At 46.1% G+C, this 15551-nt stretch overlaps 6 non-coding genes and 3 pseudogenes across 6 annotated transcripts; all 9 read left to right on the forward strand.

The window, feature by feature from the left end:
- The first annotated feature begins 741 nt into the window (after positions 1-741).
- LOC141158125 (U2 spliceosomal RNA) lies at positions 742-932 on the forward strand. Its single transcript, XR_012248162.1, has one exon. It is a non-coding gene; the product is annotated as a U2 spliceosomal RNA (small nuclear RNA).
- A 6094-nt stretch (positions 933-7026) lies between these two features.
- On the forward strand, positions 7027-7217 carry LOC141158126 (U2 spliceosomal RNA). The gene has a single exon (XR_012248163.1). It is a non-coding gene; the product is annotated as a U2 spliceosomal RNA (small nuclear RNA).
- Positions 7218-8336: 1119 nt separating this feature from the next.
- LOC141160406 (U2 spliceosomal RNA) lies at positions 8337-8428 on the forward strand (annotated as a pseudogene).
- Positions 8429-9225: 797 nt separating this feature from the next.
- LOC141160212 (U2 spliceosomal RNA) lies at positions 9226-9412 on the forward strand. The gene has a single exon (XR_012250168.1). It is a non-coding gene; the product is annotated as a U2 spliceosomal RNA (small nuclear RNA).
- A 1119-nt stretch (positions 9413-10531) lies between these two features.
- Positions 10532-10623, forward strand: LOC141160407 (U2 spliceosomal RNA; annotated as a pseudogene).
- Positions 10624-11420: 797 nt separating this feature from the next.
- Positions 11421-11607, forward strand: LOC141160213 (U2 spliceosomal RNA). The gene has a single exon (XR_012250169.1). It is a non-coding gene; the product is annotated as a U2 spliceosomal RNA (small nuclear RNA).
- A 1116-nt stretch (positions 11608-12723) lies between these two features.
- LOC141158128 (U2 spliceosomal RNA) lies at positions 12724-12914 on the forward strand. Its single transcript, XR_012248165.1, has one exon. It is a non-coding gene; the product is annotated as a U2 spliceosomal RNA (small nuclear RNA).
- Positions 12915-14034: 1120 nt separating this feature from the next.
- On the forward strand, positions 14035-14126 carry LOC141160409 (U2 spliceosomal RNA; annotated as a pseudogene).
- Positions 14127-14923: 797 nt separating this feature from the next.
- Positions 14924-15110, forward strand: LOC141160233 (U2 spliceosomal RNA). The gene has a single exon (XR_012250185.1). It is a non-coding gene; the product is annotated as a U2 spliceosomal RNA (small nuclear RNA).
- The last annotated feature ends 441 nt before the right edge of the window (positions 15111-15551 follow it).

Here is a 15551-nt window from a genome sequence, read left to right on the forward strand (position 1 = left end):
TGTTATCAACAGCAGCCTTTTAAACTCACCTGAGCTAACAGGTATGTGAGCTGGTTACTCTGCTGCGCTTAAAATTTCTTTTTTGGTTTGCTACAATGCCTTTTCTGAAACGTTGTCTCCCTCTGCTGGAACACTGACTTCTTTCATTTAATGCCTGCAGACTATAAAAGAGAAACCAACCCAAAAAGTTTGGTTGATTAGTCTGTGGCATTCTTTTAAACTGTTGCTTATGGCGGTCTCTGTGAGCTTCTCAGTGACATTCAGCCATCCAGGTATCCCGCCTGCAGTAGACGGAATGTGGCAATGGAACGCTGGCTGCGCGTGTCATAATAGGCTCTGAGCCTTTATATACCTGCGCACAGCAGCAGCCACCTTCAGTCTGCTGCTGGACAGCCAGCAGCAGCAGCAGCAGCAGGAGAGGTAATTAATCAGCAACCCTCCTGCTAAGGGTAGACAGCTGCTCGTTCCACCCCCCCCCCCCGCCTTAATTTCTTCTCCTCCCTTCCAACGGTGTTGAGGCGGGTGGGAACAGCCGGGGGTTGAGGGTACTGTGCTAAAAGAGGTGGAGTTATGCAGATCTAAAACGCGTGGATTGCAGCAGCAGCAAGCCGAAAAGTGCAGGCATGTGAGGGATCTAGAGGTTGACAGCATGTCTTCTTAACGGGAGTCCAGGTGGCCATCTCCACAAATGGACTTTTCAGAATCCTTGGGTGGCACCGTAGTCGGAAACCAATTCTGGTTATCGCTTCTCGGCCTTTTGGCTAAGATCAAGTGTAGTATCTGTTCTTATCAGTTTAATATCTGATACGTCCCCTATCTGGGGACCATATATTAAATGGATTTTTAGAACAGGGAGATGGAAAAAGAGCTTGCTCTGTCCACTCCACGCATTGACCTGGTATTGCAGTATCTCCAGGACCGGTGCACCCCTTCTTTAATGCAGTTTCTAAAATCAGAAAGAATTGAATTCAATGCTTTTTGCTCATTTGGCTTGTTTGTCGGATTTTGGGATGGACTCTTTGGCTTTGCTTTTCTTCTCCTCATTGGATTTTTCATGTTAAAAGTTGCAGAAGCCAGATGACAAGCTCATTTTGGTTCAACTTCAGCAACTGTGCATTGCATTGCCATGTAATGTAATGCAATGCTATCTATCTAGCTCTCCCTCTATACTTCCTTTTGGATAAACAGACATATTAGGCAAGCATTTTGGAGCTTTCACCTAAATAACTACAGGTGGTGAGATAAGCTGCACAATATAATTGACCTTTCAGTATATTGTTGCACACACACCATCTATTTAGCAAATGCCCTTGTTATCAACAGCAGCCTTTTAAACTCACCTGAGCTAACAGGTATGTGAGCTGGTTACTCTGCTGCGCTTAAAATTTCTTTTTTGGTTTGCTACAATGCCTTTTCTGAAACGTTGTCTCCCTCTGCTGGAACACTGACTTCTTTCATTTAATGCCTGCAGACTATAAAAGAGAAACCAACCCAAAAAGTTTGGTTGATTAGTGTGTGGCATTCTTTTAAACTGTTGCTTATGGCGGTCTCTGTGAGCTTCTCAGTGACATTCAGCCATCCAGGTATCCCGCCTGCAGTAGACGGAATGTGGCAATGGAACGCTGGCTGCGCGTGTCATAATAGGCTCTGAGCCTTTATATACCTGCGCACAGCAGCAGCCACCTTCAGTCTGCTGCTGGACAGCCAGCAGCAGCAGCAGCAGCAGGAGAGGTAATTAATCAGCAACCCTCCTGCTAAGGGTAGACAGCTGCTCGTTCCACCCCCCCCCCCGCCTTAATTGGTTCTCCTCCCTTCCAACGGTGTTGAGGCAGGTGGGAACAGCCGGGGGTTGATGTTATGTTCTGCTACCAAAGCTAAGGAAAGAGAGGAGATCTGTCCCTACTATAGGACTCAGCTGAATCCCTACGATGTAACAGGGAACCTGATCCTGCGATCAGACCTGCTAAAGTCCTAATCTAGTCTGTACGAAGACCTATAGATGTGGGGAGGGAATCCCTACAAGTACTAAGGACTGGGAGGAATATGGGACACCTCCTAACAGAAATAGTAGCAGACAGAAGAACAAACAAAATAGATAGAACAAAGAGGTCCGTAGACCAAGCAAATTAACAGAGTAGATACAGAGCACAGGCTAGCTAGAAAGTAGATATACAATGAAGTCCAGCAAAGCCAGAAGGGCGGAGCAGGATAAAATAGGCCAACAAGGTCATGTGACCAGCAAAGGAAAAAAAACCTAACAGCAAGGTTCTAACAGTACCCCCCCTTCTAAGAGGATCCTCCGGATCCCCTAGGACCAGGCTTATCAGGAAATCTCCTGTGAAACGCTCTGATAAGTCTGGACGCGGAAACATCATCTGACCTCACCCAAGAGTTATCCTCGGGTCCGAAACCTTTCCAGGCCACAAGATACTGCAAACTACCTCTATACCGTCTAGAGTCAAGGATGCGAGAAATTTCATATTCCCCGTCCTCCACCACCGGAGGAACAGAGGCAGAGGCGTCACCATCCGACACAACAGCTTTTTTTAACAGAGAGACATGAAAGACCGGATTAATTCTCCAGGAGGTAGGAACCTCCAACCTAACAGCAGATTGGTTGACAACCTGAAGCACCTTAAACGGCCCTACAAACTTGGGACCCAATTTCTTAGAAGGGATCCTTAACCGCAGATTCCTAGAGGACAACCAAACCATGTCACCAACAGCGAACAAAACCTCCTGTCGTTTCCTATCAAAGTAGTCTTTAGATTTTCTGTTGGCCTCCTGAAGATTACCACGCACATCCGTCCAAACTCTTTCCAAATCACCGGAAAAATTCTCCTCCTCAGGCACGGCAGATCCCAACTTGGAGAACGACCCAAACGACGGATGTCTCCCAGAACAACAAAAAAGGCGAACAACCAGCAGAAGAAGATGTATGATTGTTCAGAGCAAATTCGGCAAGTGGCAGAAACTCAGACCACCCCTCTTGATTGTCTGCCACAAAACAACGCAAGAACTGCTCAACATCCTGGTTTTTCCTTTCTGTCTGGCCATTAGATTCAGGATGATATCCGGACGAAAACGACAAATGAATTCCCAACCTGTCACAAAAGGCACGCCAAAAACGAGCCACGAACTGAGGACCCCTATCAGAAACAATGTCAGTCGGAACGCCATGAAGTCTGACAATTTCCTTGACAAAGGCCTTAGCGAGAGTTTTAGCGCAGGGCAGTTTGACGAAGGGAACCAAGTGACACATCTTGCTAAAACGGTCCACGACCACCCAGATGACAGTAAAACCCTCAGAGGGGGGAAGGTCAGTTATAAAGTCCATAGCCAAATGTGTCCAAGGAGCACTGGGGACCTCCAAAGGACAAAGCAACCCCGCAGCAGGAGTATGTGAGGACTTAGATCTAGCACATATAGTACATTGGCGCACCCACTTAATGACTTCCTTCTGCCATCCAGGCCACCAAAAACTGCGACCCACCAGTCTCTTGGTCTCAGAGATTCCGGGATGACCTGCCAACCGAGATTCGTGACACTCAACAAACAAATCTCTCCTAAAGGTCCCAGGCACAAACAACCTCCCATGAGGAGTGTTAGATGGGGCATTCTCCTGAGCTTTAAGAATCTCATCTTCCAAAACGGAGTCTAAAGCAGCTATCACAACACCTTCTTGTAAAATGTTTTCCTCTTTCTCAGCACCGACTATGGGAGAAAAACTGCGAGACAAGGCATCCGCCTTAACATTCTTAGTACCAGGGATGTAAGTAACGGAGAAATTAAACCGCGAGAAAAACAGTGCCCACCTAGCCTGACGGGCATTCAGGCGCTTGGCAGCCTCAAGATATATCAGATTTTTATGATCCGTAAGAACCTGAACGGGAAATTCAGCACCTTCCAAGAAGTGGCGCCAGTGTTCAAATGCGAGTTTAATAGCCAATAATTCCCGATTACCAATATCGTAATTCAATTCAGTCTCCGAAAATTTTTTTGAAAAAAAGGCACAGGGATGTAATCCATCCCCGTTATCCTGAGACAATACTGCGCCAACCCCCACAGAGGAAGCATCAACCTCAACCAAAAACGGCCTAGTAACATCAGGCTGCATAAGGATGGGAGCAGAGGTGAACCTCTCCTTGAGATACACAAAAGCTTCAATGGCCTCAGAAGACCACTGAACCGCATCAGCACCTTTCCTGGTGAGATCAGTCAGAGGTTTGACAATACTAGAAAAATTTTTTATGAATTTTCTATAGTAATTGGCGAAACCCAAAAACCTCTGTATCGATTTCAAACCAATAGGCCTAGGCCATTCCTGCACAGCCTGAACCTTAACCGGATCCATCTCAAAACCTTTGCTGGAGATAATGTAGCCCAAAAAACTAATTCTCTGTACAGCGAACTCACATTTCTCCAGCTTAGCAAAAAGCGAATTGTCCATTAATAACTGTAATACCTCACGCACGCTCCGCCAATGAGACTCCAGATCTGGCGAATAAATCAAAATGTCATCCAAATACACAACCACATTTTTACCGATCAAAGGTCTAAGGATGTCATTAATCAGATTCTGAAAAAATGCAGGAGCATTAGTAAGACCAAAAGGCATAACCAGATTCTCAAAATGACCCACAGGAGTGTTAAAAGCAGTCTTCCATTCATCACCCTCCTTCATGCGCAACAGATTGTATGCCCCCTTAAGGTCAATTTTAGAGAACCACTTGGCCCCCAATAACTGGTTAAACAGATCAGGAATCAATGGCAGTGGGTAAGGATTGCGTACCGTAATTTTGTTAATCTCACGAAAATCCAGACAAGGACGTAAACCGCCGTCCTTTTTTTTTACAAAAAAAAATCAAACCGCCACAGGAGACTTAGAGGGCCTAATGTGACCGGCGGCCAAACTTGTCTGTATGTATTCCTCCAAAGCCTTCCTCTCAGGAATAGTAAGGTTAAATAAACGACTTTTAGGAAGAGTCGCTCCAGGGACAAATTCAATAGAACAATCATAGTCTCTATGGGGAGGCAAAACCTGCGATTCTTTCTCAGAAAAAACTCTCCAAAAATCCTGAATAGGAACTGGCAATTCTCCCCTATCCAAAGCTGCAATACGCCCGTTACAACACTTGTCATAACATTTATGGCTCCAGGATTTAATTTCACTGGTAGACCAATCCAGTACAGGATTGTGAAATTTTAACCAGGGCAAACCCAATATTACTGGAGAAGGCAAGTTATTCAACACTACCAAATCCAATTTCTCATGGTGAACACCATTAATAGTGAGAGGAAATTCACTGACCTTGAGAGTAATATTCTTCAAAGGGGAGCCATCCACAGAAACCACAGCAATGGGGGATGATAAAGGTTCAGGTTTTAAATTGAGTTTTTCCACGAATCCCCCATCAATTACATTCAGTGTAGACCCGCAATCAACAAACACCCGAAATTCCATTAATTTTTCCTGAGCAATCGTGGAAGCAGCTAAAAATATACCCTTGGAATTTAAACAGGCAATACGGGCGTGACTGACCATTTTTTTTTCTTTCTTCATACGAAGCTCACAGCCTTTAATCAAATGACCAGATTTCCCGCAATAGAAACACAAGCCTTCTGAAAAACGACGGTGTTTTTCTTGAGAGCGAGGTGCCACCGATCCAATCTCCATCGGTTCACCACTGTTAGTACACACATTATCATAACCAGAAACTGACATAGCAGAGGATTTGCTCTCATTAACCCTAGCACGCAGTCTTCTATCCACCCGTATAGCTAATTGCATAGCCTGTTGCAAATCCTCAGGTGTAGGATAAGCAATTAGCAGGTCTTTAACCCTTTCACAGAGCCCAGCAAGAAATAGACTTTTCAGAGCAGAATCGTTCCACCCTGTTTGAGTGGACCAACGACGAAAATGTGTACAATATTTTTCCATATTACCTGATCCTTGTTTTAAACGTCTCAACTCAGTCTCAGCTGATGCCACACGGTCAGGATCATCATATAATAGTCCTAAAGCAGAAAAAAAACTATCCACTGATCTGAAGCATGTATCACTAGGTTGCAAAGAAAAGGCCCACTCCTGAGGCTCTTTGCGCAAAAGTGACATTATGAACCCTACGCGCTGGGATTCATCCCCAGAGGACTTGGGTCTCAAACGAAAATACAATAAGCAAGCATTTTTAAATGAAAAAAATTCTCGATGTTCACCAAAAAATAAATCCGGCAAACATACCTTAGGCTCCAAGAAATATGCTCCAGGACAGTTACTCACGTGCTGACGGAGCTCGGCCACTTCCAGAGAGAGTCCCTGCAGGTGTTTAGCCAAATCCTGAACCGACACCATGATGGAACAAAAAAAAATCTTTCCTTAGAGAATTTACAGGCTGGACTTACTGTTATGTTCTGCTACCAGAGCTAAGGAAAGAGAGGAGATCTGTCCCTACTATAGGACTCAGCTGAATCCCTACGATGTAACAGGGAACCTGATCCTGCGATCAGACCTGCTAAAGTCCTAATCTAGTCTGTACGAAGACCTATAGATGTGGGGAGGGAATCCCTACAAGTACTAAGGACTGGGAGGAATATGGGACACCTCCTAACAGAAATAGTAGCAGACAGAAGAACAAACAAAATAGATAGAACAAAGAGGTCCATAGACCAAGCAAATTAACAGAGTAGATACAGAGCACAGGCTAGCTAGAAAGTAGATATACAATGAAGTCCAGCAAAGCCAGAAGGGCGGAGCAGGATAAAATAGGCCAACAAGGTCATGTGACCAGCAAAGGAAAAAAAACCTAACAGCAAGGTTCTAACAGTTGAGGGTACTGTGCTAAAAGAGGTGGAGTTATGCAGATCTAAAACGCGTGGATTGCAGCAGCAGCAAGCCGAAAAGTGCAGGCATGTGAGGGATCTAGAGGTTGACAGCATGTCTTCTTAACGGGAGTCCAGGTGGCCATCTCCACAAATGGACTTTTCAGAATCCTTGGGTGGCACGGTAGTCGGAAACCAATTCTGGTTATCGCTTCTCGGCCTTTTGGCTAAGATCAAGTGTAGTATCTGTTCTTATCAGTTTAATATCTGATACGTCCCCTATCTGGGGACCATATATTAAATGGATTTTTAGAACAGGGAGATGGAAAAAGAGCTTGCTCTGTCCACTCCACGCATTGACCTGGTATTGCAGTATCTCCAGGACCGGTGCACCCCTTCTTTAATGCAGTTTCTAAAATCAGAAAGAATTGAATTCAATGCTTTTTGTTCATTTGGCTTGTTTGTCGGATTTTGGGATGGACTCTTTGGCTTTGCTTTTCTTCTCCTCATTGGATTTTTCATGTTAAAAGTTGCAGAAGCCAGATGACAAGCTCATTTTGGTTCAACTTCAGCAACTGTGCATTGCATTGCCATGTAATGTAATGCAATGCTATCTATCTAGCTCTCCCTCTATACTTCCTTTTGGATAAACAGACATATTAGGCAAGCATTTTGGAGCTTTCACCTAAATAACTACAGGTGGTGAGATAAGCTGCACAATATAATTGACCTTTCAGTATATTGTTGCACACACACCATCTATTTAGCAAATGCCCTTGTTATCAACAGCAGCCTTTTAAACTCACCTGAGCTAACAGGTATGTGAGCTGGTTACTCTGCTGCGCTTAAAATTTCTTTTTTGGTTTGCTACAATGCCTTTTCTGAAACGTTGTCTCCCTCTGCTGGAACACTGACTTCTTTCATTTAATGCCTGCAGACTATAAAAGAGAAACCAACCCAAAAAGTTTGGTTGATTAGTCTGTGGCATTCTTTTAAACTGTTGCTTATGGCGGTCTCTGTGAGCTTCCAGTGACATTCAGCCATCCAGGTATCCCGCCTGCAGTAGACGGAATGTGGCAATGGAACGCTGGCTGCGCGTGTCATAATAGGCTCTGAGCCTTTATATACCTGCGCACAGCAGCAGCCACCTTCAGTCTGCTGCTGGACAGCCAGCAGCAGCAGCAGCAGCAGGAGAGGTAATTAATCAGCAACCCTCCTGCTAAGGGTAGACAGCTGCTCGTTCCACCCCCCCCCCCCGCCTTAATTGGTTCTCCTCCCTTCCAACGGTGTTGAGGCGGGTGGGAACAGCCGGGGGTTGAGGGTACTGTGCTAAAAGAGGTGGAGTTATGCAGATCTAAAACGCGTGGATTGCAGCAGCAGCAAGCCGAAAAGTGCAGGCATGTGAGGGATCTAGAGGTTGACAGCATGTCTTCTTAACGGGAGTCCAGGTGGCCATCTCCACAAATGGACTTTTCAGAATCCTTGGGTGGCACCGTAGTCGGAAACCAATTCTGGTTATCGCTTCTCGGCCTTTTGGCTAAGATCAAGTGTAGTATCTTTCGAAAAGGCGGTTTTGGATGTTGGCTGCCCTAGTAGATTGATACATTATGCACACTGGGGCTTAGGCGATTGTTAGTACGCCAGTTGGCTAATATAGTCATCTGGTGGAAAGCATGGCCCCCCAGGATCGACGCCATTGGGCCGGGGAAGATCGAAAGCCCGAAGTGTGAAGTGCCCCAGGAGTGGTGACCCTGGGGTGCCTTAACTCACTGGGATTGGGAACCCCACTTGAGTTTATGGCACATTTGCACTAGCACTTCAATATTTCTTTCTTCACACACACCCTTATTCCGGGCCTTCTGGCCTTAGGATGGGGAATTTTTCAATTCCCGGTCGAAGGTCCGGGCAGTATTATACTGTGAAACCTTCACTATTTATTTAATTTTTTTTGTCACTGTGTGTCCACTTTTTCACGTGTGTCCACGTCCTTACTAGGATTTTGTCGGGATGCGGTTCCCTTACGGGTTCCTCTCTTGGCAGGTCTAGGGGGGGAGTGTGTGGCCGTCAGGTTCCGCTCCCCCCTGAACCCCCCTGGCTCTCCTCTTTTGGGAGGAGAGCGTTGTTGGCTCCCCTCTTCCGGGAGGGGAGCACAGTCTTTGGCTCCCAGTGCCTTGCTCGGGTGAGAACTCGGGCAGGTATTGGGGGTAAGATTGGGTCGCCTCTGGCTCCGGCTGGAGGTGGCTATTTGTCCCTGTTCCTCGCTGTGGCCTTCTGGCTCGGAGGGACGGGGAATGGTTTGGGGGACCCTTCTCCTTTTGGAGAGGGTTTCAAGAAGATCAGCATCCTAGTGCACTTTTTTTGTGGCACTTGGCACTTTTTTAAGCGCACTCGGGTTTTGTACACGAATTCGGGCTTTCGATAAAAAAAAAAAAAAAAAAAATCTGTTCTTATCAGTTTAATATCTGATACGTCCCCTATCTGGGGACCATATATTAAATGGATTTTTAGAACAGGGAGATGGAAAAAGAGCTTGCTCTGTCCACTCCACGCATTGACCTGGTATTGCAGTATCTCCAGGACCGGTGCACCCCTTCTTTAATGCAGTTTCTAAAATCAGAAAGAATTGAATTCAATGCTTTTTGTTCATTTGGCTTGTTTGTCGGATTTTGGGATGGACTCTTTGGCTTTGCTTTTCTTCTCCTCATTGGATTTTTCATGTTAAAAGTTGCAGAAGCCAGATGACAAGCTCATTTTGGTTCAACTTCAGCAACTGTGCATTGCATTGCCATGTAATGTAATGCAATGCTATCTATCTAGCTCTCCCTCTATACTTCCTTTTGGATAAACAGACATATTAGGCAAGCATTTTGGAGCTTTCACCTAAATAACTACAGGTGGTGAGATAAGCTGCACAATATAATTGACCTTTCAGTATATTGTTGCACACACACCATCTATTTAGCAAATGCCCTTGTTATCAACAGCAGCCTTTTAAACTCACCTGAGCTAACAGGTATGTGAGCTGGTTACTCTGCTGCGCTTAAAATTTCTTTTTTGGTTTGCTACAATGCCTTTTCTGAAACGTTGTCTCCCTCTGCTGGAACACTGACTTCTTTCATTTAATGCCTGCAGACTATAAAAGAGAAACCAACCCAAAAAGTTTGGTTGATTAGTCTGTGGCATTCTTTTAAACTGTTGCTTATGGCGGTCTCTGTGAGCTTCCAGTGACATTCAGCCATCCAGGTATCCCGCCTGCAGTAGACGGAATGTGGCAATGGAACGCTGGCTGCGCGTGTCATAATAGGCTCTGAGCCTTTATATACCTGCGCACAGCAGCAGCCACCTTCAGTCTGCTGCTGGACAGCCAGCAGCAGCAGCAGCAGCAGGAGAGGTAATTAATCAGCAACCCTCCTGCTAAGGGTAGACAGCTGCTCGTTCCACCCCCCCCCCCCGCCTTAATTGGTTCTCCTCCCTTCCAACGGTGTTGAGGCGGGTGGGAACAGCCGGGGGTTGAGGGTACTGTGCTAAAAGAGGTGGAGTTATGCAGATCTAAAACGCGTGGATTGCAGCAGCAGCAAGCCGAAAAGTGCAGGCATGTGAGGGATCTAGAGGTTGACAGCATGTCTTCTTAACGGGAGTCCAGGTGGCCATCTCCACAAATGGACTTTTCAGAATCCTTGGGTGGCACCGTAGTCGGAAACCAATTCTGGTTATCGCTTCTCGGCCTTTTGGCTAAGATCAAGTGTAGTATCTTTCGAAAAGGCGGTTTTGGATGTTGGCTGCCCTAGTAGATTGATACATTATGCACACTGGGGCTTAGGCGATTGTTAGTACGCCAGTTGGCTAATATAGTCATCTGGTGGAAAGCATGGCCCCCCAGGATCGACGCCATTGGGCCGGGGAAGATCGAAAGCCCGAAGTGTGAAGTGCCCCAGGAGTGGTGACCCTGGGGTGCCTTAACTCACTGGGATTGGGAACCCCACTTGAGTTTATGGCACATTTGCACTAGCACTTCAATATTTCTTTCTTCACACACACCCTTATTCCGGGCCTTCTGGCCTTAGGATGGGGAATTTTTCAATTCCCGGTCGAAGGTCCGGGCAGTATTATACTGTGAAACCTTCACTATTTATTTAATTTTTTTTGTCACTGTGTGTCCACTTTTTCACGTGTGTCCACGTCCTTACTAGGATTTTGTCGGGATGCGGTTCCCTTACGGGTTCCTCTCTTGGCAGGTCTAGGGGGGGAGTGTGTGGCCGTCAGGTTCCGCTCCCCCCTGAACCCCCCTGGCTCTCCTCTTTTGGGAGGAGAGCGTTGTTGGCTCCCCTCTTCCGGGAGGGGAGCACAGTCTTTGGCTCCCAGTGCCTTGCTCGGGTGAGAACTCGGGCAGGTATTGGGGGTAAGATTGGGTCGCCTCTGGCTCCGGCTGGAGGTGGCTATTTGTCCCTGTTCCTCGCTGTGGCCTTCTGGCTCGGAGGGACGGGGAATGGTTTGGGGGACCCTTCTCCTTTTGGAGAGGGTTTCAAGAAGATCAGCATCCTAGTGCACTTTTTTTGTGGCACTTGGCACTTTTTTAAGCGCACTCGGGTTTTGTACACGAATTCGGGCTTTCGATAAAAAAAAAAAAAAAAAAAATCTGTTCTTATCAGTTTAATATCTGATACGTCCCCTATCTGGGGACCATATATTAAATGGATTTTTAGAACAGGGAGATGGAAAAAGAGCTTGCTCTGTCCACTCCACGCATTGACCTGGTATTGCAGTATCTCCAGGACCGGTGCACCCCTTCTTTAATGCAGTTTCTAAAATCAGAAAGAATTGAATTCAATGCTTTTTGTTCATTTGGCTTGTTTGTCGGATTTTGGGATGGACTCTTTGGCTTTGCTTTTCTTCTCCTCATTGGATTTTTCATGTTAAAAGTTGCAGAAGCCAGATGACAAGCTCATTTTGGTTCAACTTCAGCAACTGTGCATTGCATTGCCATGTAATGTAATGCAATGCTATCTATCTAGCTCTCCCTCTATACTTCCTTTTGGATAAACAGACATATTAGGCAAGCATTTTGGAGCTTTCACCTAAATAACTACAGGTGGTGAGATAAGCTGCACAATATAATTGACCTTTCAGTATATTGTTGCACACACACCATCTATTTAGCAAATGCCCTTGTTATCAACAGCAGCCTTTTAAACTCACCTGAGCTAACAGGTATGTGAGCTGGTTACTCTGCTGCGCTTAAAATTTCTTTTTTGGTTTGCTACAATGCCTTTTCTGAAACGTTGTCTCCCTCTGCTGGAACACTGACTTCTTTCATTTAATGCCTGCAGACTATAAAAGAGAAACCAACCCAAAAAGTTTGGTTGATTAGTCTGTGGCATTCGTTTAAACTGTTGCTTATGGCGGTCTCTGTGAGCTTCTCAGTGACATTCAGCCATCCAGGTATCCCGCCTGCAGTAGACGGAATGTGGCAATGGAACGCTGGCTGCGCGTGTCATAATAGGCTCTGAGCCTTTATATACCTGCGCACAGCAGCAGCCACCTTCAGTCTGCTGCTGGACAGCCAGCAGCAGCAGCAGCAGGAGAGGTAATTAATCAGCAACCCTCCTGCTAAGGGTAGACAGCTGCTCGTTCCACCCCCCCCCCCGCCTTAATTGGTTCTCCTCTCTTCCAACGGTGTTGAGGCGGGTGGGAACAGCCGGGGGTTGAGGGTACTGTGCTAAAAGAGGTGGAGTTATGCAGATCTAAAACGCGTGGATTGCAGCAGCAGCAAGCCGAAAAGTGCAGGCATGTGAGGGATCTAGAGGTTGACAGCATGTCTTCTTAACGGGAGTCCAGGTGGCCATCTCCACAAATGGACTTTTCAGAATCCTTGGGTGGCACCGTAGTCGGAAACCAATTCTGGTTATCGCTTCTCGGCCTTTTGGCTAAGATCAAGTGTAGTATCTGTTCTTATCAGTTTAATATCTGATACGTCCCCTATCTGGGGACCATATATTAAATGGATTTTTAGAACAGGGAGATGGAAAAAGAGCTTGCTCTGTCCACTCCACGCATTGACCTGGTATTGCAGTATCTCCAGGACCGGTGCACCCCTTCTTTAATGCAGTTTCTAAAATCAGAAAGAATTGAATTCAATGCTTTTTGTTCATTTGGCTTGTTTGTCGGATTTTGGGATGGACTCTTTGGCTTTGCTTTTCTTCTCCTCATTGGATTTTTCATGTTAAAAGTTGCAGAAGCCAGATGACAAGCTCATTTTGGTTCAACTTCAGCAACTGTGCATTGCATTGCCATGTAATGTAATGCAATGCTATCTATCTAGCTCTCCCTCTATACTTCCTTTTGGATAAACAGACATATTAGGCAAGCATTTTGGAGCTTTCACCTAAATAACTACAGGTGGTGAGATAAGCTGCACAATATAATTGACCTTTCAGTATATTGTTGCACACACACCATCTATTTAGCAAATGCCCTTGTTATCAACAGCAGCCTTTTAAACTCACCTGAGCTAACAGGTATGTGAGCTGGTTACTCTGCTGCGCTTAAAATTTCTTTTTTGGTTTGCTACAATGCCTTTTCTGAAACGTTGTCTCCCTCTGCTGGAACACTGACTTCTTTCATTTAATGCCTGCAGACTATAAAAGAGAAACCAACCCAAAAAGTTTGGTTGATTAGTCTGTGGCATTCTTTTAAACTGTTGCTTATGGCGGTCTCTGTGAGCTTCCAGTGACATTCAGCCATCCAGGTATCCCGCCTGCAGTAGACGGAATGTGGCAATGGAACGCTGGCTGCGCGTGTCATAATAGGCTCTGAGCCTTTATATACCTGCGCACAGCAGCAGCCACCTTCAGTCTGCTGCTGGACAGCCAGCAGCAGCAGCAGCAGCAGGAGAGGTAATTAATCAGCAACCCTCCTGCTAAGGGTAGACAGCTGCTCGTTCCACCCCCCCCCCCCCGCCTTAATTGGTTCTCCTCCCTTCCAACGGTGTTGAGGCGGGTGGGAACAGCCGGGGGTTGAGGGTACTGTGCTAAAAGAGGTGGAGTTATGCAGATCTAAAACGCGTGGATTGCAGCAGCAGCAAGCCGAAAAGTGCAGGCATGTGAGGGATCTAGAGGTTGACAGCATGTCTTCTTAACGGGAGTCCAGGTGGCCATCTCCACAAATGGACTTTTCAGAATCCTTGGGTGGCACCGTAGTCGGAAACCAATTCTGGTTATCGCTTCTCGGCCTTTTGGCTAAGATCAAGTGTAGTATCTTTCGAAAAGGCGGTTTTGGATGTTGGCTGCCCTAGTAGATTGATACATTATGCACACTGGGGCTTAGGCGATTGTTAGTACGCCAGTTGGCTAATATAGTCATCTGGTGGAAAGCATGGCCCCCCAGGATCGACGCCATTGGGCCGGGGAAGATCGAAAGCCCGAAGTGTGAAGTGCCCCAGGAGTGGTGACCCTGGGGTGCCTTAACTCACTGGGATTGGGAACCCCACTTGAGTTTATGGCACATTTGCACTAGCACTTCAATATTTCTTTCTTCACACACACCCTTATTCCGGGCCTTCTGGCCTTAGGATGGGGAATTTTTCAATTCCCGGTCGAAGGTCCGGGCAGTATTATACTGTGAAACCTTCACTATTTATTTAATTTTTTTTGTCACTGTGTGTCCACTTTTTCACGTGTGTCCACGTCCTTACTAGGATTTTGTCGGGATGCGGTTCCCTTACGGGTTCCTCTCTTGGCAGGTCTAGGGGGGGAGTGTGTGGCCGTCAGGTTCCGCTCCCCCCTGAACCCCCCTGGCTCTCCTCTTTTGGGAGGAGAGCGTTGTTGGCTCCCCTCTTCCGGGAGGGGAGCACAGTCTTTGGCTCCCAGTGCCTTGCTCGGGTGAGAACTCGGGCAGGTATTGGGGGTAAGATTGGGTCGCCTCTGGCTCCGGCTGGAGGTGGCTATTTGTCCCTGTTCCTCGCTGTGGCCTTCTGGCTCGGAGGGACGGGGAATGGTTTGGGGGACCCTTCTCCTTTTGGAGAGGGTTTCAAGAAGATCAGCATCCTAGTGCACTTTTTTTGTGGCACTTGGCACTTTTTTAAGCGCACTCGGGTTTTGTACACGAATTCGGGCTTTCGATAAAAAAAAAAAAAAAAAAAATCTGTTCTTATCAGTTTAATATCTGATACGTCCCCTATCTGGGGACCATATATTAAATGGATTTTTAGAACAGGGAGATGGAAAAAGAGCTTGCTCTGTCCACTCCACGCATTGACCTGGTACTGCAGTATCTCCAGGACCGGTGCACCCCTTCTTTAATGCAGTTTATAAAATCAGAAAGAATTGAATTCAATGCTTTTTGTTCATTTGGCTTGTTTGTCGGATTTTGGGATGGACTCTTTGGCTTTGCTTTTCTTCTCCTCATTGGATTTTTCATGTTAAAAGTTGCAGAAGCCAGATGACAAGCTCATTTTGGTTCAACTTCAGCAACTGTGCATTGCATTGCCATGTAATGTAATGCAATGCTATCTATCTAGCTCTCCCTCTATACTTCCTTTTGGATAAACAGACATATTAGGCAAGCATTTTGGAGCTTTCACCTAAATAACTACAGGTGGTGAGATAAGCTGCACAATATAATTGACCTTTCAGTATATTGTTGCACACACACCATCTATTTAGCAAATGCCCTTGTTATCAACAGCAGCCTTTTAAACTCACCTGAGCTAACAGGTATGTGAGCTGGTTACTCTG

The sequence above is a fragment of the Phyllobates terribilis genome, unplaced genomic scaffold (genome assembly GCF_046119375.1).
Source record: "Phyllobates terribilis strain yellow unplaced genomic scaffold, ASM4611937v1 Scaffold_8__6_contigs__length_399053987, whole genome shotgun sequence".
Lineage (NCBI taxonomy): Eukaryota > Metazoa > Chordata > Amphibia > Anura > Dendrobatidae > Phyllobates > Phyllobates terribilis.